This window comes from Macaca mulatta, chromosome 14 (assembly GCF_049350105.2).
Source record: "Macaca mulatta isolate MMU2019108-1 chromosome 14, T2T-MMU8v2.0, whole genome shotgun sequence".
Lineage (NCBI taxonomy): Eukaryota > Metazoa > Chordata > Mammalia > Primates > Cercopithecidae > Macaca > Macaca mulatta.
In genome coordinates this window covers 28,281,753-28,309,619 of record NC_133419.1, presented here as the reverse complement: position 1 = coordinate 28,309,619, position 27,867 = coordinate 28,281,753, and positions in this window count along the sequence as shown.

Genomic DNA, 27,867 nt, shown 5'->3' with positions numbered 1-27,867 from the left:
TCCATTTCTTTTTGTTACATTTTGTCTGTTTTAAAACCATGACCCATTTATCACAGTTAGAATTTTAGAATTTTCTCAATAAATATTCTTTTTTTTTTTCCCTGGAGACAGACTCTTGCTCTGTTGCCAGCCTGGAGTGCATTGGTGCAATCTCGGCTCACTGCAACCTCCGCCTCCTGGGTTCAAGCAATTCCCCTGCTTCAGCCTCCCAAGTAGCTGGGACTACAGGTGCCGGCCACTACATCCAGCTAATTTTTGTACTTTTAGTAGAGATGTGGTTTCACCATGTTGGCCAGGATGGTCTCAACCTCTTGACCTCATGATCCGCCCACCTTGGACTCCCAAAGTGTTGGGATTACTGCTTTTTAAATAAGATAAGCTGCAAAATGTTACAAGTTTCCCCCTTCTTGGCTGTTAGTTGGTATAATTGCCAGTAGATACATTTTAAAATTCTTCTGTATAAAAAAGTTACATCAATAATAAATGAGAAAAAAAGGTCTGTGACTTTTAACTCCTAACAATTTCAGAGAGTGAAGGACATGTGAAATGTCTCTCAGATGACTTTAGATCTCCTAGACAGGTCTTGTTGATTTCACCCTTGGAAAAATGCTTTCTTTCTTCCATTAAAAAGCTGTCACTGAACAGACTCTTCCTCTAGAAACTGCAAAAGCTACACATGGCAAAAAGTCTTGTGTTCTTTGACTTGGTAAAGTTAAAGAATAAGAAGCCATATTCTTTTCTTTCCATATCAGAAGAGAACTTTAAGATAATGATCTCCCCTTTAATATCTCACATATTTATTAAAAGAAAACCCAGTAGATCTTTGACTATGTATAAACTTTATAAACCATATACATTTACTAGCAAAACAGATAGATGGTATTAGCAGCCCAGGGTATCAACCTAACCCTGTTGTGAGGACATAACATATTCCTTCTAATGCTGCTTGTATCTGGTGAAAATTTTTGGTAATTCTGCTGTAGTTAATTGAAATTGTAAGAAAACAAGAGTTCAGAGAATCTTTTAATTACCTGGTTCAGTCTCTTCAATTTAGGCAATTAAAATGGCACCTTCAATTTTGGGGCTTCATTTTTCTTTTTACTTTTCTCTAATTATTTTGGAAAAAACTATAAATGAATAGAAAAATATTATGCAGATGAGAAACAAAATCATTCTGGTTAAAGTTCTTCATAGAACAATTTAGAAATTGGAAATCAGGCAATAAATATTTCAGTAATGGTAGAAAATCTGTTTTTTAGTGATGTCTGATGAGACCCTGGAACTTTTAATTTTTCTTAGTTCTGGGTTCTTCCATGAATTAGTCACTATCCTTCAGGTTGAAAAATATTTAGGAATAGAACTTAGGAATAGACATATATATTTTGATACTGTTCTTAAACTTTCCAGGAAAACAAGTAAGCTGGAATATGATTATGATTTCTGCTTTCCTCTATGATTCATATTTTACTCTTTTTACAGTTTTACTCTTTAGGACATTGAATCTTTAGAAGAAACTCAATCAATAGCATCTACAGTGGATTAATGAGGAGCACAGACTTTTGCTTATCCTACTGTTGAAAGATGGTGTTTCTCTTTCCCTTGAATCTAAGTTCACCTTGGAGATTTGCTTGATTATAAAATGCTGCAGAGGAATATTCTGGAACTTCTAAGACTGGTTCTTAAGAACTCTTACAACCTCCATCTGGGTCTTTTGGAACACTTGGCTCTTGAAACCCAGCCATAATACTGTAAGGAAGCCCAACCAGCCCCAGGGAGTGGACCCTGGCCAACAGCTCCACATGAACTCCCAGCCGACAACTCCCACCAACTTGACAGCCATGTAAGTGAGCCATCTTGGAAATGTATTCTCCAGACCAGCTGGGCTGCTGATGCCTCATGGGATTGAGATGAGCCCACCCTGCTAAACTCTGCCCAAAGTATAAAGTTGTGAGACAAAAACATGATTGTTTTTATTTTAAGCCACCAAATTCTGGGTGATTTGTTATATAGCAATAGGTTACAAAACAGTGTGCATATCCTGGCCTGATTTCTGAGTAAATATAAAAATAAAATAAGTAAGTCAGAGCAATAGAAACCCAAAATATTATTGTGATTGTCAGTAGTAGTTAAGTGGAGGTTTGTCTCAGTTTGAGAGCCGGTGTTAGTTTGCTGAGACCATTGTGTTCTAAGAATTTGGTACTGTAGTATTTAGGGACAAGACCTCCTTATGAAAACTGGAGAGGCATATTAAAGGCAGTGCCCACTCATAATGAGTAGCAGTTATGAGCAGCTGTTGAGTTCAGACAAGATTTGTTCTGAAGCCTGGCTCTGCAACTTCATAGGAATGTGTACTTGATCCAGTAATTTAACCTCTCTAAGCTTCAGTTTCCTTGTCTATAAAATGGGGATAATAATGGTACCTAATTTATTGGATCTAACACATAGTTAGGACTCAAAAGAGTGTTTCTATTATTTGCTACTATAGGATGCTAGTAAAGATATTGTGCTTAAAATATTAAGCATGTAGAATTCTGAAAGGAAAATTGAGAGTAAAATACCATAGACCTAGCCTGGTTATTATTATTTATTGGATTCTTGTGAGGATACTTTCAATATGAAAGGTTGTGATCAGAATATAGTCAAGGCTGTCTTTCAGGAGATATTGAGTGTGGTGAGGAAATGATGGATTTGTATAGATACTAGTCTGCTCTTGCCTTGCTATAAAGAAATACCTGAGTCTAGGTAATTTATAAGGAAAAGAGGTTTAATTGGCTAATGGTTCCACAGGCTGTACAGGAAGCATTATGGCTTATAGGTAGGCCTTAGGAAATGTTCAATCATGATAGAAGACAAAGGGGAAGCAGGCACATCTTACTTGGCCCAATCAGGAGGAGGAGAAGAGTTGCGGGAGGTGCTACACATTTTCAGACAATCAGATCTCATGAGAATTCTATCATGAGAAGAGCACCCAGAGGGAAATTTGCCCCCAAGATCTAATGACCTACTACCAGGCCCCATCTCCAACACTGGGGATTACAATTTGACATGAGATTTAGGATGGAACACAGATCTAAACCATATAATTCTGCCCCAGTGCCTCAAAATTCTCACACCCTTCTCACAATTGCAAAATTCAATCATGCCTTCCCAATAGTCCCCAAAAGACTTAACTTATTCCAGCATTAACTCAAAAGTCCACAGTCCAAAGTCCTGTCTGAGACAAGACTAGTGCCTCCTGCCTATAAGCCTATAAAATAAAAAACAAGTTAGTTACTCCCAAGATAAAATAAGGGTACAGGTGCTGTGTAAATATTTCCATTTCAAAAGACAGCAATCAGCCAAAAGAAAGGGATTACAGGCCCCATGCAAGTCTAAAACCCAGCAAGGTAGTCATTAAACTTAAAGCTCCAAAAATAATTTCCTTTGACTTCATGGTCCTACATCCAGGGCACAGTGATGCAATGGGTGGGCTCCAAGGCCTTGGGCAGCTCCATCCCTGTGGTTCTGCAGGGCTTGGTCTCCAAGGCTGCTTTCAAATGCTGGCATTGAGTGCTTGTGACTTTTTGCAGGCACATGGTGCAAACTGTTGGTGGATCTACTGTTCTGGAGTCTGGAGGACAGTGACCCTCTTCTCAAAGCTCCACTAGGGAGTGTCCCAGTGGGGACAATCTGTGGGGGTTCAAACCCCACGTTTCTCCTCTGTATTGCCCTAGTAGAGTTTATCTGTGAGGGCTCCACTCCTGCAGCAGGTTTGTGCCTAGATATCTAGGCTTTTTCATACGTTCTCTGAAATCTAGGCAAAGACTCCCAAGCCTCAGTCCTTGCACTCTGCGCACTCTCAGGCTTAATACCAAGTGGAAGCCACCAAGACCTATGGCTTGCACCCTCTAAAGCAGCAGACTGAGCTGTATCTGGGACGCTTTTAGCCACTGCTGGAGCTGGAACAGCTAGGATGCAGGGAGCAGTGTTCTGACTGAGGTGCAGGACAGTGGGACCCTGAGCCTTGCCCAGGAAACCATTCTTTCCTCCTAGGCCCCGAGGCCTGTGATTGGAGGGGCTGTCTCAAAGGTCTCTGACATACCTTCAAGGCATTTTTCCCATTGTCTTAGCTATTAGCAGTTGCCTTCCATTCAGTTATGCAAACTTCTGCAGCCTGCTTGAATGCCTCCCCGAGAATGGGTTTTTCTTTTTACCACATTGCTAGACTGCACATTTTTCTGTTCCCCTTTTAAATATAAGTTCCAGTTTCAGATTATTTCTTTCCTCACACATATAAAGTAGGTTATCAGAAACAGCCAGGATAGCTAAATTTTTTTTTTTTTTTGAGACTGAGTCTCGCTGTGTTGCCCAGGCTGGAGTGCAGTGGTGCCATCTTGGCTCACTGCAAGCTCTGCCTCCCTGGTTCACCCCATTCTTCTGACTCAGCCTCCCGAGTAGCTGGGACTAGAGGTGCCCACCACCACACCCGGCTAATTTGTTTGTATTTTTAGTACAGACGGGATTTCACTGTGTTAGCCAGGATGGTCTCGATCTCCCGACCTTGTGATCTACCCACCTCGGCCTCCCAAAGTGCTGGAATTACAGGCATGAGACACTGTGCCTGGCCCAGTCAGGCTAAATCTTGAATGCTTTGCTGCTTAGATATTTATTTTGCTAGATACTCTAAGTCATCATTCTCGAGTTCAAAGTTCTATAGACCTTTATAGCAGGGGCACCATGCTGCCAGTTGCTTTGCTAAGGAACAAAAGTGACCTTTGCTCCAGTTCCCAATAAGTTTCTCATTTCCATATGAGACCTCCTCTATCTGGACTTCATTGTTCATATCACTATCATCATTTTGGTCACGATAATTTAAGAAGTCTCTGGGAAGTTCCAAATTTTCCTTCATCTTTCTCTCTTCTGAGCCACCACACATTTCCAACCTTTGCCCACTACCAAGTTCCAAAGTCACTTCCACATTTTCAGGTATCTTTATAGCAATGTCCTACTTCTTGGTACCAGTTTTCTGTATTATTTCGTTATTGCATTGCTATAAATAAATACCTCAGACTAGGTAGTTTATAAAGAAAAGAGGTTCAATTGGCTCATGGATCTGCAGGATATACAGGAAGCATGATGGCTTCTAGGAAGGCCTCAGGAAATTTTCAATCATGGTGGAAGGTGAAGGGGAAGCAGGAACATCTTACATGGCCAGAGCAGGAGAAAGAAGGGAGGAGGGAGGTGCTATACACTTTTCAACAGCCAGATCTCATGGGAACTCTATCATGAGAATAGCATCCAGAGGGAAATATACCCCCATGATCGAGTCACCTTCTACCAGGCCCCACTTTCAACATTGAGGATTACAATTTGACATGAGATTTAAGTGAGGGCACAGGTCCAAATCATATCAGGTATGCATCTCCATGCAAACAAAAGTAGCATAATAAATATACGTTTAATTCTCCCAGACCACCAGACTTATGAGGAACATTAAGATATTTTAATACATTGGATTATCAAAAATCAGAAATGCAATTAAGGAAGCGTGTGATATAAGGTTTATTGAGATACAATTGTGTATGTGTGTGTGTGTGTGTGTGTGTGTGTGTGTGTGCACATTGCTTGGGGAGCCTTAGGATACTTACAATCATGGCAGAAGGCATAGCAGGCACCTTCTTCACAAGACAGCAGGATGGAGTGAATGAGTGCAAGCAGGCGAAATGCCAGATGCTTATAAAACCATCAGTCTCATGAGGTTCACTCATTATCACAAAAACAGTATGGGAGAAACCACTGCCATGATCCAATGACTTCCCACTGGGTGCCTCTCATGACACATAGGGATTATGGGAAGTATAATTCAACATGAGATTTGGAAGGGGACACAGACAAACCATATCATTCTACTCCTGACCCTTCCCAAATTTCATGTCCTCACATTTCAAAATCGATAATGCCTTCCCAGCAGTCCCTGAAAGTATTAACTCATTCCAGCATTAACCCTCAAGTTCACATCCAAAGTCTCATCTCAGACAAGGCAAGTCGCTTCTGCCTATGAGTCTGTAAAAATAAAAAGCAAGTTACTTTCTGGATACAATGGGGGTTCAAGCATTGGGTAAATACACTAATTCTAAATCAGAGAAATTGGCCAAAACAAAGGGGCTACAGGCTGCATACAAGTCTGAAATCCAATAGAGTGGTCAAATCTTAAAGCTTTGAAATGACCTCCTTTGACTCCATGTCACACATCCAGGTCACACTGATGCAAGAGGTGGGCTCCCATGGCCTTGGGCAGCTCCACCCCTGTGGGTTTGCAGGATACAGCTCCTCTCCTGGCTGCTTTCACTGGCTGACATTTAGTGTCTGCAGCTTTTCCAGGTGCACAGTACAAGCTATTGGTGGATCTACCATTTTGGGGTCTAGAGGATGGTGGCCCTCTTCTCACAGCTCCACTAGGCAGTGCCCCAGTGGGGGTACTGTGTGGGGACCCTGACCCCACATTTACCTTCTGCACTGCCTTAGCAGAAGTTTTCATTAGGGCTCTGCTCCTGCAGCAAACTTCTGCCTGGACATCTGGGCATTTCCATGCATCCTCTGAAATCTAGGCAGAGGTTCCTAAACCTCAGTTCTTAACTTCTGTCCACCTGCAGGCCCAACACCACAGGAAAGCTGCCAAGGCTTAGGGCTTGCACCCTCTGAAGCAATGGCCTGAGCTGCATGTTGGCCCCTTTTAGCCACAGCTAGAGCTGGAGCAGCAGTGGCTGGGACACAGGGCACCAAGTCTGGAGGCTGCACAGAGCAGCAGGGGGATCCTGGGACTGGCCCACTAAACCATTTTTCCCTCCTAGGTCTCTGGGCCTGTAATGGGAGGGGCTGCTGTGAAGGTCCCTGACAATCCCTGGAGACATTTTCCCCATTGTCTTGGTGATTAACATTGGTCTTCTCATTACTTATGCAAATTTCTGCAGCTGGCTTGAATTTCTCCCTAGAAAATGGGTTTTTCTTTTCTACTGCATCATCAGGCTACAAATTTTCCAAACCTTTATGCTCTGCTCCTCTCGAACACTTTGCCACTTAGAAATTTCTTCTGCCAGATACCCTAAATCATCTCTCTCAAAGTTCCATGAATCTCTAGGGCAGGAGCAAAATGCTGCCAGTCTCTTTGCTAAAGCATAGCAAGAGTCACTATTATTCCAGTTCCCAAGAAGTTCCTTATCTCCATCTGAGTCCACCTCAGCCTGAACTTCATTGTCCATGTCACTATGAGCATCTTGATCAAAGCCATTCGACAAGTCTCTAGGAAATTCCAAACTTTTCCCATATCTTCCTGGGAGATCTGGACTTCATTGTTCATATCTTTATCTGTTCCAAACTCTGCCTGTTACCCAGTTCCAAAGTTGCTTCTACATTTTGGGTATCTTTACAGCAGTGCCCAATACTTCTGGTATCAACTTACTGTATTAGTCTGTTCTCACACTGCTATAAAGAAATACCTGAGACTGGGCAATTTTAAAGGAAAGTGGTTTAAATTGACTCATGGTTCTGCATTGCCAGGGAAGCCTCAGGAAACTTACAATCATGGCAGAAGGCAAAACAGGCACCTTTTTCACAGGGCAGCAGGATGAAGTGAGTGAGTGCAAGCAGGGAAATGCCAGATGCTTATAAAACCATCAGAGCTCATGAGACTCACTCATTATTGTGAGAACAGCATGGGAGAAACCACTGCCATTATCCAGTTACTTCCCTCAGGTCCCTTTCATGACATCTGAAGATTTTGGGAACGACAATTTAAGATGAAATTTAGGTGGGGATACAGCCAAACCATATCAGACTTAGGTGTTTTCTTGTAGGCCTGAGTGGTCAAGATATAATATATGACTTGTAATACTGAAATCCACTCTTTTTTTGTTTTGACGGGATTTTGCTTTTGTTGCTCAGGCTGGAGTGCAATGGTGCGATCTCGGCTCACTGCCACCTCCCACCTCCCAGGTTCAAGCGATTCTCCTATCTCAGCCTCCCAAGTAGCTGGGATTACAGGCATGTGCCACCATGTCTGGCTAATTTTTGTATTTTTAGTAGAGATGGGGTTTCACTGTATTGGTTAGGCTGGTGTCGAACTCCTGAACTCCAGGGATCCACCTGCCTTGGCCTCCCAAAATGCTGGGATTACAGGCATGAGCCACCTCACCTGGCCCTAAAATCCACCCTTTAAAATGGAAGGTAATTCAGAAACTTGCTAAATATTCTTATTGTCCAAATAAGTATCATTATTGTTTTATTATTTAATTTAAAAATTACTTTTAAAATTAATTTTAATTTAAAAAAGTTTAATTGACAATTCATAAGTGCCATTATTCTTGATTGTAGAGTTTCAAAAATAACCAAATCATTCTGAAGGATAAACTATTATATTTCTTGCTCTACCTTTCAAATAACCTCGAATTTGCTGCCTCGCGGCCATGTCAAATTGATTAGTAGGAGGTCAAATTATTTCTAGGAAATACATCCCTTAAATATCTCTAAGGAGTCTAAGGGGTCTTAAATATGTAACCTGAACATGCTACTAATGCCAATAGCAGTTTATGCCTTTCAACATAATTCCACAATAGGTCGGAGAACATAGTGTTCCTATGTGTAAATTCAGAGTGATTGCTGCAACTAATATCAAACATTTATTGAATGCTTGCAATGTACCTGGCACTATCACGTACACATTTTCAAATTAATTCATTTCATCCTCCCAAAACCCTATGAAGTAGTCATAGTTATTGTTTGTAATTAACAGACAGGAAGATTGAGGCATGGGAAAGTGAAGTAACTTGCCTAGGATCACACATCTTGGAAGGGGCTGAATCAATTCAAACCTAGACTGTCTGGGACCAACGTTTGTATTACTAACTTTTCATTGTGTGACACATTGTATCTGTTGTGATTTTTTTTATCGTGCTGATTCCATTCGCTGAATTGTTAATTGGTATTCAGCTAATCATGGTCCAGGGTCCACACTCTCTTTAAATTTCTATTCTCTTTAGAATTACTCATCTCTGAGTTGTTTCAAGGTTTTAGTTCATATTGCTGCTATCGCCCTCTTTACTGTAGGGAAACCCTTAACTTTTTCCTCTTAGACCGAGCTCTTTTGTGCTGGCATCTCACAGAAGAGCTACTTGTGGCCCAGGGATTTAGCAATTTTACTGTTGCATTGTCTCCCAGGTTAAGAGGAGAGGAGAGGGCTGGCAGAGAGGACTACACAGGAAGAGTTCACAAGCACAGTCTTGATTTGAATTCATAAGTCCTACCTTCAACCCTAATATTCATACCTTGTTGCTGAATCTAGCTAATTCAAGCAGACTTCTTAATTCTTCATAGAGGTTTCTTCTCAGGGGACCACACCTTTGTCTATTCCCCAGTTGTGGATATATTTTAAGGTGTTCTCTCTGGCTCCTGGAGCTCCTGGGCCCCTTCTAAAGCGGGGTAACTAGACCCAGAAGTGTTCTTAGGTATCCTGTATCATAGGATACCATTGCCTATTCAAAGTCTGCCATAAAACAAATTATATACAGTCACTAAGGAAACCAATGACCAAATATTTTAAAAAATAAAATAGCAATATATGTGCCTTTTTATGAAGACATTAATGGGAGCATGTCTGATAAGTATGTAATTTCAAAATTATTGTGAACAGAAATGATGTTTCAAAATGTATGCAAATTGTAGAGGATATAAAATATCTGTTTTATATAGTGACAAACCACAGGAACTACTAATACAAGTGTGGTTTGTTGCCTCCATTTGTAATTGGTGTAAATGCTCAGTCTCACTTATAAGTTAGTGAAGATAAGAGGGACATATTTTTCCACTGGAGTTCACATACCCTGAATTCTCTCACGTACCTCCTTAGGTAACACCCATGTACTTTACATATCATTTTTCTGTTAGAGGGTAGAATTTAGCCCATCTATGGTAGCTTAGCAGAAGAGATATAAGTTCATAGACAGATAGAGGCAGACTTTGGTGAAAAAATGTTTGAGTCTAGTAAAATTGATTAGGAAGGATGCTAAATAGGGATTTTTAAGTTTTGGCTCCAGCTTCAATTCTGCTACTAACCATCTGGGTTACATTGGACAATAAAATGTACTTCTCCAGGTCTCAGATCTCATCAGGAAAATAAGAAAGTTGAACCAGCTGATCTCTGAGGAACTATTTTGATTTCACAACCTATTATTCTACCTTACTTATCATTTTACTTGGTTCCATGTCACCCATATTTATTCCTCTATGATATTACACAAGAACAGGAAAATGTCATATCATTTGCCAAACTATTTCCCCAGGATATCCTTCACTTCAGAATTTACCTTTCTTTTCCCTCCAGGAATAAGAACATTACCTGAAACAAATGCTCCTTTCCTTGAATGAAGATATTTGTCAGCTAAAGTAGGCTTTGCACAAACTTAAGAAAAAAGCAGACTTAGATGTAAAATAAACTATTTTCTTGGCTAGTTGAGTTTTGCATCTCCTCCATTGGTTACTTTTTTTATTATTTGAGTTTCAAGAGGTTGTTTTCTCATAGCCTTACTTGTCTTTTGAAAAATTCTTCCTTCATTAAAACCACAAGTAATAATATTAAAGAGTAAAATGGAAATAAATCAAAGAAAATTGTCTTTCTACCTTACTTTTCATTTTAATCAAGGCTGAGGAAATCCTCCTTAGTGATGCCCAAGCAGTGGATGGTCCAAGTTGAGGTAGCCAAAGCCATAGGAATACTGGAGGGTTTAACCATATTTAAACTCTTAGATCAGTTAGTATGGTGGTTTTGGAGGCTGTCTCCAGTCTCATTGTGGCTTTGTGTTTCTCAGGTGGCTGTCTGAACACTACAGCTTTCTGTTCTTAACAAAGGACTGTCCTCAAGAAAAGGTATTTAACTAGAAATCTAACCTATTAAGATTTCATTAAAGCCTAACTGAACTGGGTGGGGGAGAAAAATACTTAATCCCAGACCCCTGTAGCTATCTTACCCTACCTAAACAGGCAGTGTCAGTGGAATTAGAGAACACTTATGAAGTTCACAGCCCAAAGGCACATACTTACTAGCAGACTGATGTCTAATCACAGAACTGTGGAATATTTCCCAACCACATACATCTTACCACCACATCACTAAAGGCCTTGGACTATTTACTGGACTTCTTTTTACACAGTCTCTCATGTCCAGCTTTCAACAAAAAATTACAAGGCATACTAAAAGGCAAAATACACAGTTTGAAGAGACAGGGCAAGTATCAGAACCACACTCATAATAGCACAGGGATGTTCGAATTATCAAACTGGGAAACAACTGTGATTAATATGCTGAGGACTCTAATGAAAAATGTGGACAATATGAAAGAACAGAAGGGTAACAAAACAACAATGAGATATCATCTCACACCAGTTACAATGGCTACTATCAAAAAGAAAAAAATAACAAATGCTGATTAGGATGCAGATGCAGAGTAAAAGGAACTCTTATACTATTGATATGAATGTGAACTAGTACAACCACTATGGAAAACAGTATGGAGATTTCTCAAAAAACTACAACTAGAACTACATTTCTCAAAAAACTACAACTAGAACTACCATATGATTCAGCACCCCACTACTGTATGTGTGTGTATATATATCCAAAGGAAAGAAAATGAAGATATTGAAGATATATCTATATCCCCATGTTTATTACAGCACTTTTCATAATAGCCAAGAAATGGAATCAACCTAAGTGTCCATCAACAGATGAATGAATAAAGAAAATGTGGTATTAGCTGGGCATGGTCGTGCACCTCTGTAGTCCCAGCTATTCTGGACTCTGACGTGGGAGAATAGCACGAGCCCAGGTGTTTGAGGCTGCAGTGAGCTATGATTATGCTATTGCATTCCAACCTGGGTGACAGAATGAGACCCCATTTCTAAAAAATAAAAAAATGTGATATATAATGAAATACTACTCAGCCATAAAAAAGAATGAAATCCTGTCATTTGGATGTTGTGTTACTGGAGGATATTGTGTTAAGTGAAAAACGTGTTCTCACTCATATGTGGAAGCTAAAAAATAGTTTATCTCATGGAAGTAGAGAGTAGAATAGTGGTTACTAGAAGCTGGGGAGGTAAGGGAAGGTAGGATAGGGAGCGATTAAAGAATGCAAAATTACAGCTCGATAGGAGGAGTAACTTCTAGTGTTCTCTAGCACTGTAGAGTGACTATAGTTAACACTAGTTTGTTATATACTTTTGAATAGCTAGTAAAGAAGATTTTGAATGTTCCCAAAACAAAAAATCATGGAAAATATTTGATGTAATAGATATGCTAATTACCCTGATTTGACTACTATATGTTATATGTATAGAAATGTCACTATGTACCCCATAACTCTCTATAATGACTATGTGTCAAATTAAAAAAAGAACAGATGGGTCATGTCAGTAGATAGATGGAAATTCTAAGAAAGAATAAAAAAGAAATGCTAGAGATAAAAAACACTGTAATGATTATCTTTGATGGGCTCATTAGTGGATTGGACATGGCTTAGAAAAGAATCTCTCAGCGTGAAGATGTGTTAATGGAAACTTTGCAGACTGAAAATCAAGAAGAAAAATGACTATAAAAAAAGAACAGGATATCCAAGAACTGAGGGACAACTACAGAAGGCATAACATACTTATAATAGGAATAAGAATGAGAAGAAAGAAAAGAGAAATATTTTAAGCAATAATGACTAAGAATTTTCCCAAATTAATGTCAGACATCAAACTGCAGATCCAGGAAGCTCAGAGAACACCAAGCAGGATAAACATCAAAGAAGCTACATCTAGGGATATCATATTCAAGCTGCAGAAAATGAAAGAGAAAAAAAAATCCTGAATGAAGCCAGAGGAAAAAATACCTTACTTTATAGAGAAGCAAAACAAGAATCATATCCAAATTCTCAGAAATCAAGAAAGAAAGAAGAAAGTGGAGTGAAATATTTAAAAATGTTCAGGGAATGGATATATAAATGTACTTCCTGAATGTACTATTTAAGGGCATGCAAACTTGAATTTTGTATTGGAGATATATGTTTTTCATAGCGATAAGGACTCTGGAGTTAGTCAGAAATTGATTCTGTTTTTGTGGTAGCTGACTACAAAAATGGCCACAATTATCCATGCCTTTGTGGAAATGTACCCTTTACAGTATGATTTTGCAGCTCTTCCCATCTATTTTCAACCCTCAAATCTGAGCTGGCATTATGACTTGCTTTGACTCACAGAAAGTGGCAAAGCCATGGTGTGCCAATTCTAAGAAGAGCCCTCAAGAAGTTTTGCTTATATCTAAACACTCTCTAGGGATCCAGTGTCTGCCATGGAAAAAACAGAGCTGATTCAGCTCACTTGTTCTAGTTGAGCCCCAGAAATGAGACAGCCCAGTGAAGATCAACAAAACTGCATACTGGACCCCCAGCTAACCTCAGATGCACAAGGACTCCTAGGAAGAAAAGAGGAATTGCCCAACCAAACCAAGCCAAAGTAGTAATCTGACTATTGCGATCTAAATAGATGGTAGTTGTTTTAAGCTAGTAAGTTTTAGTGGTTTTAGTGTGACTTGTAATGCAGAATTACTGTGGCAGTAGATATGTGATACAGTCTTTGTCTTTTACCAACTATGTTCTTAGGCAACATACCTGTCTTGACACCTGAGTTTCCTCCTCTTTTAATTGGAGTTAATATTAAGACGTATCTCACAGGATTACTGTAAGATTATGTGACAAGATGTACCATAAATGACACAGATGAGGAACTCAATACGATCTAGTTATTACTATTATTTTCCTTTTCACCATGAACAAACAAGGCTTATACAAGAGGCCTTTTTGCTTTTCTTGATGCTTTGGGTATTGGCTCCTTTTCATGGTACAAATAAATGGTAGCAAATAAAACCCATCTTCCAAACCAGAACATGGTGCAGGTAACAGTAAGGAACTCTGAAATCAGATTGTCAAGACTCAAATTCCCTGCTCTATTATATTCCAGCTGTGTGGACTTGGGTAACTTAATTTCTCTGTGCTTTAGAGTATTCACTTGTAAAATGGGGCAAATAATAATTCCTGCTCCTACAGTTGTTGTGAACATTAAATGATGAACATTTAAAATGATTGGAGCGGTGCTGAGCACAAGGTATACACTTGGAGCGCTTGGTAAATGTTTTACATTATTGCTATTATATATTATTATTCTTATTAAGATGTCTGCATCACCTAGAGATCAGCTGAATCTCAGGCTTGTACCATGTGAAATTCTTCGGGAGCTTCTGAATTAAGCAGGGGGATATTTGGCCACTCCTCTGTAGTCCACAGGGCAGTGGCCATTTACTAGATTTCAACCATCTGGCAGACAGCTGGCAGATGCTGAGATCTTTACATATTGTCATAATGAACAACTGGTCCAGAATTAACACACTAAAGAGATTCTGAAGAGAGCCAGAAAATGGGAAATGGGAATAATCCATTGCTCTGAGCAAGTGACACTGGCTCATGTGAGTATGGATTTGGGGTTAGCCTCCAAACAAAGAACTAAAAGCAAAACAACAACAACAAAAATAAAACAGTTGCCAATGAGTCAGGGCTAGTTTTGAGGGAGCTGGACCAACAGTCCAGCTAAGCTGAAGGGGATTAAACCTTTAAGATGAAGTAACACTGAAAAATCCTCTTGATATATCTTTAAAAGGAGACACATTACACTTAGAGGTAGGAAAAAGAAGAAAGGAATTGTGTATGTTATTAAGAAAAATGGGCCTTTGAGTATGACAGAAATGGTTTTGATTTCTCTCCTTCTCATTTAAGACCTGCATAACCTTGAAAAATTTCTTTATCTATCTCGTTTCACTTTCCTTTTTAAAGTTAGAATAATAATTCTCTCATAGAGCTAATGAAGGTATTAAATCATTTAACTATTTAAAATGCCTCACAGTGTCTGACACTTAATAGGCACTTAATAAATGGTATATGTTCCTGTTATTATTGTTATTAATTATACCTCGTTTGCCAAATTTTTTGTATTGCCAAAATCTCCACCTTCAGTCACCATTTTCTGTGCTTCATTTGCTCTGGTTTAGCCTTCCATTTTTCTATGCATTCCACAGAACTTTTGACATCCACCCTTTAGATACCCAACTACTGACTTTAATATTACACACCTGATTGATTACCTCCTGGGCTGACTTTGACATCAGGCATCTGCATCATTTTTACTCACTTGTTCAAGGTTCTAATTTCCCTATATCCTGTCTTTGTCAGTGGATAAGAGATCACAGAAAGCAAATGAGACTTAAGGAATTGTCTAATGTTGGAGGAAAATATCAGGAAGGCAGGGAACAGGGTCTACAAGGTCAGGGAGTCAGAAAATGAGGTACCAATTGTCAATGTGGTTTTAAGCTCTTCTCGAGAAAGAATAAGAAATATGTGCTCCGAGTGATTTCTACTCTGAAATAGGTTAAACCTGGACATAGGCTCTTAAATTGGGAACAGAATTTAGAGATTCTCCAGATCATTTTCTCTACTGCTTTCTTCAAGTTGATGATGAAAATTTGAAAACAATAAAAAATAAGGGTAAGTTAGGATAAAAGTTATAATAATACACTTCTTTTTCTATGCAGCTGATTAGATTTATCTCTGTTCCTTCTTTCACTCTATAACATTTATCACTTTTAAAACTGGATCATCAGAGCTTGGGTGAATTAAACCATGTTTACAGGTTGGATCCCATTAGCTCCAATTTATTCACCTAGTTGTAGGTACCATGCAGTACCTGAAGAACTGTTTAAGAGTGTTGATAGATCAAACAAAAGTCCTTTTTACAACCAAGCAAACAAAGTTCAGCAGAGATTTACTGTGGGCCAACAGTGTCACTTTCCTGTGAAAATGTAGGATTCCTTCAATCAGGCCCACCCACCACACCTCTTAGCAAGAACATACTGCTCGGTAGCAAAGATGATCACTTTAACATTTTGGAACTTCAACTGGTACAAACTCAGATATAATGAAGCTCATAAATATACAAATAGATGGGCTAGATATAAAGTATAATTTTCTTCCCATTTCAAGTACATCCATTGTCTAAATAGTCCTGCCTCCACAGAAAGATCTGGGGATTTGTGCATTTCTATACTATATTTCTCTCTGGTTTATTTCTCTTGTGACCTTCCTTGGAATTTTGGAAATTTTGAAATTTAGTTCCTTATAGTTGATAGGTTCATAGATGATAACGAATTAATGTGCCAATGCTTTCTACTAAAACACATCATTTCTTTGCTTCTGATAGTTGTTTCTGATAGAATATGCAAATCCCAAGATAGAGCATAATGATGAAATAATATCAAATAATGCAGCTGAGGGAGTTTCTACAAAATAAATAAGGTGGTCACCAGCCATTGTTGTTCATGCCCTTTAAATCCTTCTTCTCAGACCCATTTATAGCAGATGACTTGGGCTGCATCATCCTCATGCTGTTGTCTGTGGGACAAATGAAATAACTTCTTTGTGTTTCAGTTTCTTTATCTAGGAAATGTGGCTGTCAGTACTTTTCTTTTAGAGGGGAATTTTGAAGAACAAATGAGATAATTCATGTTGTTATGGATGTACATGTAATATTTACCTAGTAAGTGATAGTTATTATTATTAATAATAATTAACCTTATGGTTGATTGATATATAGTTGCAAGGTGATTAGCTTTGGTTAAGAATGCAGTGTGGCCATGCACGGTGGCTCAAGCCTGTAATCCCAGCACTTTGGGAGGCCGAGGCAGGCGGATCACGAGGTCAGGAGATCGAGACCATCCTGGCTAACACGGTGAAACCCCGTCTCTACTAAAAATGCAAAAAATTAGCCGGGCGTGGTGGTGGCGCCTGTAGTCCCAGCTACTCGGGGGCTGAGGCAGGAGAATGACGTGAACCCGGTAGGCGGAGCTTGCAGTGAGCCGAGATCGCGCCACTGCACTCCAGCCTGGGTGACAGAGCTAGACTCTGTCTCAAAAAAAAAAAAAAAAAAAAAAAAAAAAGGAATGCAGTGTGAAATCTCACAGCAGATTGGAGCTATGGAGTTGAGTTAGAGATTGAGTTATTACTCATCAGTGGAACTAGTAAACAAAACTGCAAAAAATCATCTTGGAAGGAAAGACTAGATTGAATATTTCTAATTCATATGAACTGTTTCATTGTAAACACATTATAAATCCCTGCTTATATAAACAATAATTTTTATCTTCCTACAAGCATAATTTTAATCCTTAGAGCTTTATTTGATAGTAATGACTAAGTCAGTAACAATTCTCACCCTAATAGTTTTAGTCTGGAGCTGCCCTTTTCCCAAGATGATTTAGCTTGAGAAGAAAACTAGGATTTAAATTGCCACATTTACAATGTCACCGTGTATTGGTTCATAGCATCCATTCTTGAAATAATAATTGCATTATTGAATACCTATTTTATTCCAGGAAGCAGGTTAAGTCCTAGAAAAATAAAAATCCTATCTCTGCCCTCAAGGAATTTAGCCTTGTGGATGAACAGAAGTACAAATAAAGATTATCATGTAACAGAAGATATATTATGATCAAGTCTTGTGCAAGATCTTAACAGGAAGAAGAAGAAGACTTTTGACTTAGTTATAGGAATATAATTGATAGGATTTTGACCCAGAAAGGATTTTTTAGAAAATATTGAATCCAAGTAGAAAGGCATCATTTAAAACCATGGTTAAACCTTCAGAATAGGCTGGCTTCAGAAGCGGTGCCTCACGCCTGTAATCCCAGCATTTTGGGAGGCCGAGGCAGGCGGATCACGAGGTCATCCTGGCCAACTTGGTGAAACCCCGTGTCTACTAAAAATACAAAAATTAGCTGGGTGTGGTGGCGCTAGACTGTAATCCCAGCTACTCGGGAGGCTGAGGCAGGAGAATCACTTGAACCTGGGAGGCGGAGCTTGCAGTGAGCCGAGATCACGCCACTGCACTCCAGCCTGGTGTCTCGGCTCAAAAACAAAACAAAACAAAACAAAAAATCTTCAGAATCTTAGCAGGAACTCTCTGAGAATAGAAATATTCTTATGGTGCCTCTTTGCTCTTCCTAAATTCAAGCTTCTGTTTTCAAGAAAAGAAGAAAGACTATACTGCTACCACTAGGACCAGGGTGAGCTTTCAGGAATCAGAGTGGTCAGGACTCATTGATAACATCTTGGGAGAGAGATAGAACATCTGTGGCTTCAGATGCAGCCAGTCTTCTTCAGTGGGAGCCACCCTGTGAGCAGTGAATAAAATAATCCGGACTTCCCTTCCTCTCTGTGAACTGTGGTTGGTTTATTTGTTTTTGTTTTTTACTAATTGATTTGTGGTCTGTGGCTCACATTTCTGGCTTATCCCCTAGCCTTCAGATTTATGTCACCTTCCTGTATTGGCTTGTGTGGAATCATCATCACCATGATGAATGATTAAGGACTTATTCCACATCCGTCTCTAATCTTTGCCCTCTTCATCCAGGCAAGGCACTATTATCAGTTCATAAGACAGAAAAGTTAAGTGACTTGCCCAAAGTCTCACAGCAAGTAAGTGGCGGAGTGGATGTTTGAACCGAGGTGTATCTGACTCTAAGGTTTCTTCCCTACCTCCTTATAGACTACATCTGCAAAAATGACTGTTGGCGCTGCCTCTGTCTGTCCCAGACTGCTGGGTCTGAAACCTAACTACAGGCTCTTGATAATGACTTCTTATACTTCCAGGTCTGTTTAGGCCAGTCCTGTCATGTAAGAATGCACCATATGCCCTGAGAAATGCAAAGGAAGTTGGGTATACAAGGCCCTGAATGAATATGAAAACAACTTAGACAAAATCAGAATTCTTCTCTTTATTTTAGGCCTAAGTTGTGATAATATGACTGTGTCAACCTGTTATTTGGAAATAAAACAAATTACTTTGCAAGAGCCTCAGTGGCCAGAGGCTGTCACCTTCCTCTGAGGGTCCTCTTCACCTAATATAGGACAAGGCCATTTCTGCTTCATTTGCTCAATAGGAAGGAAGTCTCATTCTTGCTGTAGCCTCAACTCATGCAGCCACAATACTTGTTGTCACTATTGATCACTGCATACACATAAAGAATTGGTCATATGATTAGTACAATGTGCTGGAGGTAATAATGAAAGAGTGTTGGGCTTGAGTCAGCTTAATTTATGTCTAGCCTGAACGTGTAAACTGTCTCCTTCTGTCAGATATGGTGATTTCATTACAAGTGTAGCGCTGAATGGTGTGTGCCATGCATCAAGCTAATGAATATATAAATCCAAACAGTAATTGAATTTCTGCATTGATGATAAACGTTCCTTGTAAAGAAAAAAAAAAAAACCACATTCAGTAGGGACAAAGAAAATAGTCTGGGGAAGGTAGCATGCTGGCATGATTTGTATTATCAGAAGGCAACTTGGTGGCAATATAGAGAAGGATTGGATCAAGGAAAATGCCCCCAGCCTGTCTATTCCATAGAGGAAGCAAGGAACAAGGAGAACAGGTATTTTCTGAGTAAGATTCTTATCCTACCTTCTCCATGTAATTTTTCACCTGCTTGGAAACTTCTTTGCCTGAGAGAACAGAATGTGGTGAATATGAAACAGGTTCTGGAGACATGGAGACTTGGATTTGCCCAGCTCTGTCATTTCCTAGCTATATACCCTTGAGTAGGTTAGTTTCCCATCATTATAATTGGGATAATCATCTCATTCTAGCTGTCAGAAGGACTAAATTCTTTTGTCATTGTTTTTGTTTACTCCTGGCCAACACCATACAATGGAAAATATTGGGGTTGCATTTTAGAGACATATGTAGCTAATTCAAGCCCCAAGGCTCTGGGACTCCAGTTCTTTCCGATCTTCCTCCATTCCCTCTGGAGAGCACTGAGAGGATAATTAAGAGCTTTTCAATTTAACCATTTCCTTGGGTATTTGTAAACAAAAGCTGACCTACTTGTTTGTCTCTGTAGTAACTCACATCATGGTTGGAGGCATATAGGCCTACCTTTGCCAATAAGAACTGTTTTCTGACCATTCTTCAGGCTACTTCTTTTACAGACTGTTCTAAAACTTTTCTCCTCTTTGGTCAGCAGGTCATTTTTGAGTCTCTCCTTTTTTCCTGAAGGGTGCTGGCCAATACCCCCTGAATTCATCTACCCTGTACAATCATTGCCCCCCACATACTAAAAATTTTGGGGCTGCTGACTTTTCTCATGTGTCTACATACTTTCAGGTAACTGGGCTGTTCTCAACGTTTTTGGGAGAAGCTTACAGGACATTTTTGTTTCTGCTCAATTCCCTATCTTAGAGATCTTAGAACATGAATAGGCATCAGAGAATTTATGTAAATTTTTGTGTATACATACAAGTATTTGCATGTGCATTTTAAAAATTAGAAGTGACATATTGTTTACCAATTCTCCAGTTGTCGTTTGTCCTCTGAAACATTAAGAATCATTTTTAGTAGTCGGTTTCTGTATTCTATAGCAATCATGTAGGAATAGGTCTTTGAAGAGTGAGGGGCTCTTGATTCTCTTCCAGTGTGGGCTTGGGAAAGCGCATCTTTATAAAACCTGACTTCTCTTAGTTTTCCTTTCCTTCCTTATCAATCTCTTTCTCTATTCCCTCAGAACAAATTCTCATCTCTATAGTGAGACCTCCGATGGGGTGCAGCAGTGCCTGGATGGCCCCTCATCCTCTTCATTCCTCTACCAAACACTTACTCCTCTCTCCTCACACACTTTAAAAATCACCTCCTTTGTAATTCTCCAGTGTAAAGCCCATGTCACTGTCTTCCATTGTGTCTCCAACATCTAGTACAGAGCCTACCACATGATAAACATTGATCACAAATGTTTATAGGTTGTCAGTAGTTATCCTCCTTCGATTTACAATTTCTGAATCTGTGATGCCATGTCTTCCCTCTCCTTCTTATTTTCACAGACTTTGTGCAGAGAAGAGGGTCTATTTTACCTTCCCTTCATCCCAGGCAGATGATGGCATGTTTTTAATCTCAGGGATGCCTTTAGAGGATGAAGTGAAACTACCTATATAGAGTGCTTAGCGTGATGCCTAGCACATAGTGGTGATAAATAACTAATGGCTAATATTAACAGTAGTAGTCTATAACTCATATCTGGTGAAGGTTAGTGCTCATAAGCCTGTTATATCTGGCAGTAGTACTATTCCTATGCTCTATTGTAGATAGAACTTTTGCCACCATGTTTAGCAGCAAGAGGGCAGGTAATGGCTCCTGGCTCAGGCCCTGAAATTCACAGACCTGCACACTGAAATGAAGCGAATCATTATCAGAGGATGGGACCTTCAGGCTCTTTGCTGTCTGGCTCAAGCAATGGGGAGGAGGCAGCAGCTGCTTCTGATGCTTCCAGTAATTATGATGGAAGATTATGCAATTCCATGTAGTATCCAGGACCCGAAGGGAACAATCTGGGCTAAGTCAGCATGTGCCTAATGAAATCGTTTAGCTTGGGCTACTGTCTTACCTACCACAAGCTGTGATCTACTGTGTGCTAACAAAGCAGCCCTGGGAGATGATGCTGCTTGGGAAAGGGAAATGCTTGGAAAAATTCACTCCTTTTATCCGGCCTTCAAATTTCTACTTTGATCCAAGTGGCTTGAAGGCTGGCTTGGAAAATAACTTGTTCCCCATGGCCAGAATGGGAGTTTCTATCTTTAAATGGAGGCACCTTACTTCCCCAACTTGCCTTCCCCAAATCAGGTGGCACTTTCTGCTGTGCCCGCTGGGGTCAGCACTTTGATGACTTCCCGTCGCTCTGTACTGCTTCTGGCAGCCACCCACAGAAAATGAGTCAGGTAGATTCACACATGGGTTTCAATTAGATGCTCAATTTATTAATATGCTGCTGTGTGGTTGTCAGTGATGTGAATCTTATACAGTATCTAAGCAACTGATCCTGAGTCTCAGAGCCTGTTTATATGTCTCCTGCAACGTGACACCCTGCCTCTTCCCTACAAACAGGAAGTGGGTTGAGGCAATATGTCGCTGGACAGCAGATGATGGCTCACGTAATTATTATAAGATTGCCTTTATTAACCTTTCCCTATATTTTACAAGAGGAGGAATGCTGGAAGTTTGTAGGAATATGACATGGAGGCATTTTGGATTTTGTGAGAGTACGCATGTCAGAATGAGAGGCGAGCACAGTCATTATGCCTAATGAGTCTAGCTACCTCCATTAAAGGCTCCTTCCTAGAATGTGTGTCTATTCGATGCATTTTGTGCATCCATTTGCTTTGGCTTTCTGGTCCATGCTATGTGGTATCCCTACACAGATGTCTTAGCAATATGGAATATCTCCTCACATACTTGATGAAGATAAGTACGGGAATCAACATTGACTGACTAATAACCCAAATTTTTACCTGGATTTCTTTTTTCTTTCATTGCTACATGATTTGCATTGGCTGACATGGAGAGAACGGGGTTAAAGATGACTGATTTGCTTATTAATTTAATAGAATGATAGTCTAAAATAATAAAACAAACAAGCAAACAAAATTAACTAATTTCTCTTTCAAAGTAAATTGTCTGCTTGTTGGGCTGAATTTGATTAAATCATCTGGTTGTTCTGGCATCATGTAGACAGCACACCATAATCTTATGTGTCAAGCTAATGAACATTGAAATGAATCGATGAAACATCTGTTTCCAATGAAGGAAACACTAACGTGTCATGTAAATGGCAACTCCTACACAACACCAGATGATTTTTTTCTCTTGTCCTTAGCAGAGGCTGAGGAGTGGGATTATAGGAAGTCATCGTTACCTGTGATTTGACGAGACTCTCTTGCAAGTATCCTCTGTGGAGCCACACGGTAAGTTTGTTTAGCAATATCAACTGAACACCTAGAGTGTGCTCATAGCAGCATTTTTGCTTCGTGTAGGAGAAAAAAGGTTAAGAAATGACCTGGGCCAGGCTTGCCCTTCACATTTGTAGGACTCGGGGAAAGAGTGCAAATGTAAGTCTAGAAGACATAGGTATTTACTTATTTACATATTTATTTATTCTTTTGAGACAGAGTCTTGCTCCGTCACCCAGGCTCCAGTGCAATGGCACAATCTTGCTCACCACAACCTCCGCCTCCTGGGTTCAAATGATTCTGTTGCCTGAGTCTCCCAAGTAGCTGGGATTACAGGCATGTGCCACCATATCCAGCTAATTTTTGTATGTTTAGTAGAGTTGGGGTTTCACCATGTTAGCCAGGCAGGTCTTGAACTCCTGACCTCAAGTGACCTGCCTGCCTTGGTCTCTCAAAGTGCTGGAATTACTGGCATGAACCTCCGCACCCAACCTAGAAGACATAGGTCTTTAGAAGTTACAAATCATACCCACAAATGTTTACATAAAGTATACATAAAATATGATCCATCTTTGTTGACAAATATAACTTTATATTATCCTGGAATGCCAGACTCAAATTTAGCATTCTTGGTGAATCATAATTCTGTATTGAAACCTGGTGATGTAGGGAAAGCCATCTTTCAGCCCCCAGCTCCTAGCCCATGGCCTTCCATCTTTATCTTTCCATTTCCATCTCCTTTTCACACAAAAACAGATACCCAAGTCTGCGTATCCAAGCTCCACCGATATCACTTAAGCCACTGCCCCTGCCAGCCTTCGGCTATATACACTAATGGTGCAGCTGATTCTGGGGAGTTTCCCAGGATCCAGGGCCCTAGACCATTTGGGCCAGAAATTCTGAAGTTCTAGATAAACAAAACATGATCAAAAAGAGGGGCCACCAGCTTCTGGTGGTCAGGTCCTCTTGGAGCATAAAGTGGGACATGACTGGAAAACGGTCTTGCTTGTATCTGAGTGGTACTAAATTTTTCTCAACTATAATATTTCTTAATTTATATCTCTGCTTCAGCTTTTCTTCCCTCTGATTAGTTTACACTGAGTCCATTGATTGATTAGCTCTTAGCCAATTTGAACTTTACCCAGAATCTCTTGATTTTCTTATAACTCCAAGTTGACTACAGAATATGGCACTCCTCATACCCACATAAAATACTGCAAGACAGTGGTTTAAAGGCAGAGCTTAGACTTATGCCCTCCCATTTCCAGGCTTAGTTTACCTCTCAGAGGTTTAGTTAACCTCTCCAAATCTGTATAATGGGAGTACTAACCCTTATTCCATAAAGAGAAAATGAAGATTAAATGAGAAAAAAATGTAACGCAGTGTCTAGTAAGTAGACACTTAGTGCTGTCAATAATGATTAATAGTAGTACTATTGATTATTCTTGTTATTCTTGTTAGTGGTTAAGAATGAGGACTATTCAGAAGTAGGACTGACTTAACTTGAATTATTCATTTTTGTGTTACCTTTACAGGCAATTTACTGAAGCTGTATGTACTTAATCTATAAATTGGAGTTAATAATTGATCTTATTTCATAAACTTGATGTTAAGATTAAATGAGCTAATATGTGAAAATTGCTTAGATATACTCAGTAGTAATTATTATACCACTCCCTTTCAACCTTTGAAGGTGATTTTGAGCTTTGGCTTTGGTGGGAGGAAACTGCAGCTCTTTTATAGATTAAGTCAGAAGACTTTAAGCATTTTTCCTACATGAGCCGCCCCCCTGCCCTTTTTTTAAAAAAAAAAATTTTAAAATGGAATCTTGCAGTGGTCAGGCATGGTGGCTCATGCCTATAATCCCAGCACTTTGGGAGGCCACAGCGGGCAGATCACTTTAGTTCAGGAGTTCGAGGCCAGCCTGGCTGACATGGTGAAACCCTGTTTCTATGAAAAATAGAAAAACAGCTGGGCATGGTGGTGTGCGTCTGTGGCCTCAGCTACTCTGGAGACTGAAATAGGAGAATCGCATGAGCCTGGGGAACAGAGGTTGCAGTGAGCCGAGATGGCGCGTCTGCATTCCAACCTGGGTGACAGAGTGAGACTCCGTCTTAAAAAAATCACATAAAAGAATAAAATAAATGGAATCTTGCTAAGTCAGAAACTTTTTTCTATACCTATGAAGAAAAACAGCTAAGTGTAGGAAAAAGACACAAAAACGGTGAGCATTTTTTTTTTGAGACGGAGTCTGGAGTGCAGTGGCCGGATCTCAGCTCACTGCAAGCTCCGCCTCCCGGGTTCCCGCCATTCTCCTGCCTCAGCCTCCCGAGTAGCTGGGACTACAGGAGCCCCGCCACGTCGCCCGGCTAGTTTTTTGTATTTTTTAGTAGAGACGGAGTTTCACCGTGTTAGCCAGGATGGTCTCAATCTCCTCACCTCGTGATCCGCCTGTCTCGGCCAACGGTGAGCATTTTATAAAGCTGGAGAAGTTATATAGCAGTTACATCTATTTTGAACTTGTTGTCTCTTCATTTTATTCAAACTTCTATCTGCTTTTATCAGAGAATCAGTTTATTTTTCCCTTTGGCATTCAGAAACATTTTATATGGATACAGAAGCGGTGTTGGAGAAGGGGTGTGTGTGTGCGTGTGTGTGTATGTGTGTGTGTGTGCATTCCTCTTCTTTATTTCTATATCTGAAATTCTACATTTGGCTAAATTAGGACAATCTATGGGTTGTCCCTTATGAGAAAATTTGTTTTTTTACCATAGTAGTGGGAACAGTTAGAAATCAATTTGTGGCCGGGCGCGGTGGCTCAAGCCTGTAATCCCAGCACTTTGGGAGGCCGAGACGGGCGGATCACGAGGTCAGGAGATCGAGACCATCCTGGCTAACACGGTGAAACCCCGTCTCTACTAAAAAAATACAAAAAAACTAGGCGGGCGCCTGTAGTCCCAGCTACTCCGGAGCTGAGGCAGCGTAAACCCGGGAGGCGGAGCTTGCAGTGAGCTGAGATCCGGCCACTGCACTCCAGGTCGGGCGACAGAGCGAGTCTCCGTCTCAAAAAAAAAAAAAAAAAAAAAAGAAATCAATTTGTACAACATACCATACTCACTCAGTACGTCTTTGGAAGTGAGGGCAGGGCGTTTTGCTTGGTCTTAGGAGATTTGGTCTGAATTCACTGAAGGGAGTCCAGCTATTAATATATATCCCAGCCAGAGTGGGAAACATCCATTAAGCCTAGCCTTCTTTTTTTAAAACAGTAATCCAACAATCTAAGTCAAATGACAATGGACTGATTTGACACACCAGTGAAAGATTTTTTCCTTGACTTTTATTTTAAATTTCAAATGTTTTTTCTATATCTGGAGCCATGGAAGAACACATGAGTTAAATGAGTGAGTTGACCATAGAAAAATTTTTTAAAACTGAGATATAATTATGCTACTTATTTTTCAAAAGCACTCTTTGTTCGATTTCCTACTTTGCCAGCTAAATGTGAAATTCTTTAATTTTATTTAAATATAAGAACCATCTGGTAATTTTGAGGTGGATAAGCTAAGCCAGAAGAAAGCATGTCATGTTAAAATCATACAACTTATTGATGATAGAAGGGAAGTGAAAATCAAGGTTAACTGATCGATGTTAATATCAATCAGTGTTTTATATATTTTGTGAAGCATTAAATTAATGTGAGATTTTTAGTGTATTAAGTAACTCAGAAATGAGTGATTCCTTATTAAATAAACACATAGAGTTAACACTTTGGATAGTAGCTTCCACCTATACCTTGGGGTTCAAGGATAGAAATAAATAATCAGACATGAAAGGTCTTACATGGACTTTATCCATATTTTCTAAGAATGACCATTTTGCACCATTTAAGGAAAGCCAACCTAAACCAGTAACTTCTGAACCTTAGAAACAATTTGGGGAGCTAATATATGTCTGGTCAGTGGAACTCTCCATTGTCTTTTTTTTTTTTTTTTTTTTCCTGAGACTGAGTTTTGCTCTTGATGCCCGGGCTAGAATGCAAGGGCACAATGTTGGCTTGCTGCAACCTCCACCTCCTGGGTTCAAGTGATTCTCCTGCCTCAACCTCCCATGTAGCTGGGATTACAGGCATGCACCACCATGTCCGTCTATTTTTTTGTATTTTCTGTAGAGACGAGGTTTTTCCATGTTGGTCAGGCTGGTCTCAAACTCCTGACTGTAGGTGATCTGCCTGCCTTAGCCTCACAAAGTGCTGTGATTACAGACGTGAGCTACCGTGCCCGGCCTTCCATTTTCTTTTTAATTAAAAAATGATCTAATAACTGATGCATTAAATAACTAATTAATAGGTCTAGTCAACTATTTAAAAGATTTCTGGGGCTTAAAATTAATTTAAAAAATTCTGGTATATGTACAATCTTCTAATTGTCAGTGGAAAATGTCTCATTTTTAGGCAATGCTGAACTGTTTTTTAAACTGTGCTCATGATCCAGGTAACACATTGCCCAGAGGTGACCCTATAGTTTGGTATCTTTCTGATTTTCCTGAGCCTGAGGGTACTGAGGGAAATGCTGGGAAATGTCTAACCTCTTGAAAATAGTTTTGGGATTAGAGTAGTTAAAAAAGTAAAAAGGCGGGAGCAGTGCCAAAGAAGTAAAGATATTTCTCCATTGGAAGATGTGTGAGCATATCTGACAACATTCTGAAATAATTTTTTAATTAGCAGCACAGTAAGATATTAAACTACACTATAACCACGACATTCTTACATCAGTGATCCAAAACATCTGCTACTGGGGGGTCAGTGTGTGCAGTTTTGTTCTTTCTTTCTGTAATTCCAGTATATATACCGAGACAACTAAAAAAGAAAAAGGTGTAAAATAGTCTCCACTGTTTTGGATAACATGAAAAGAAAGCAGATGGGTTTTAATAATAGATTCTAAAAAGGATTAGGCATTTTGGACGATCAGAACAAAAAATAAATGGT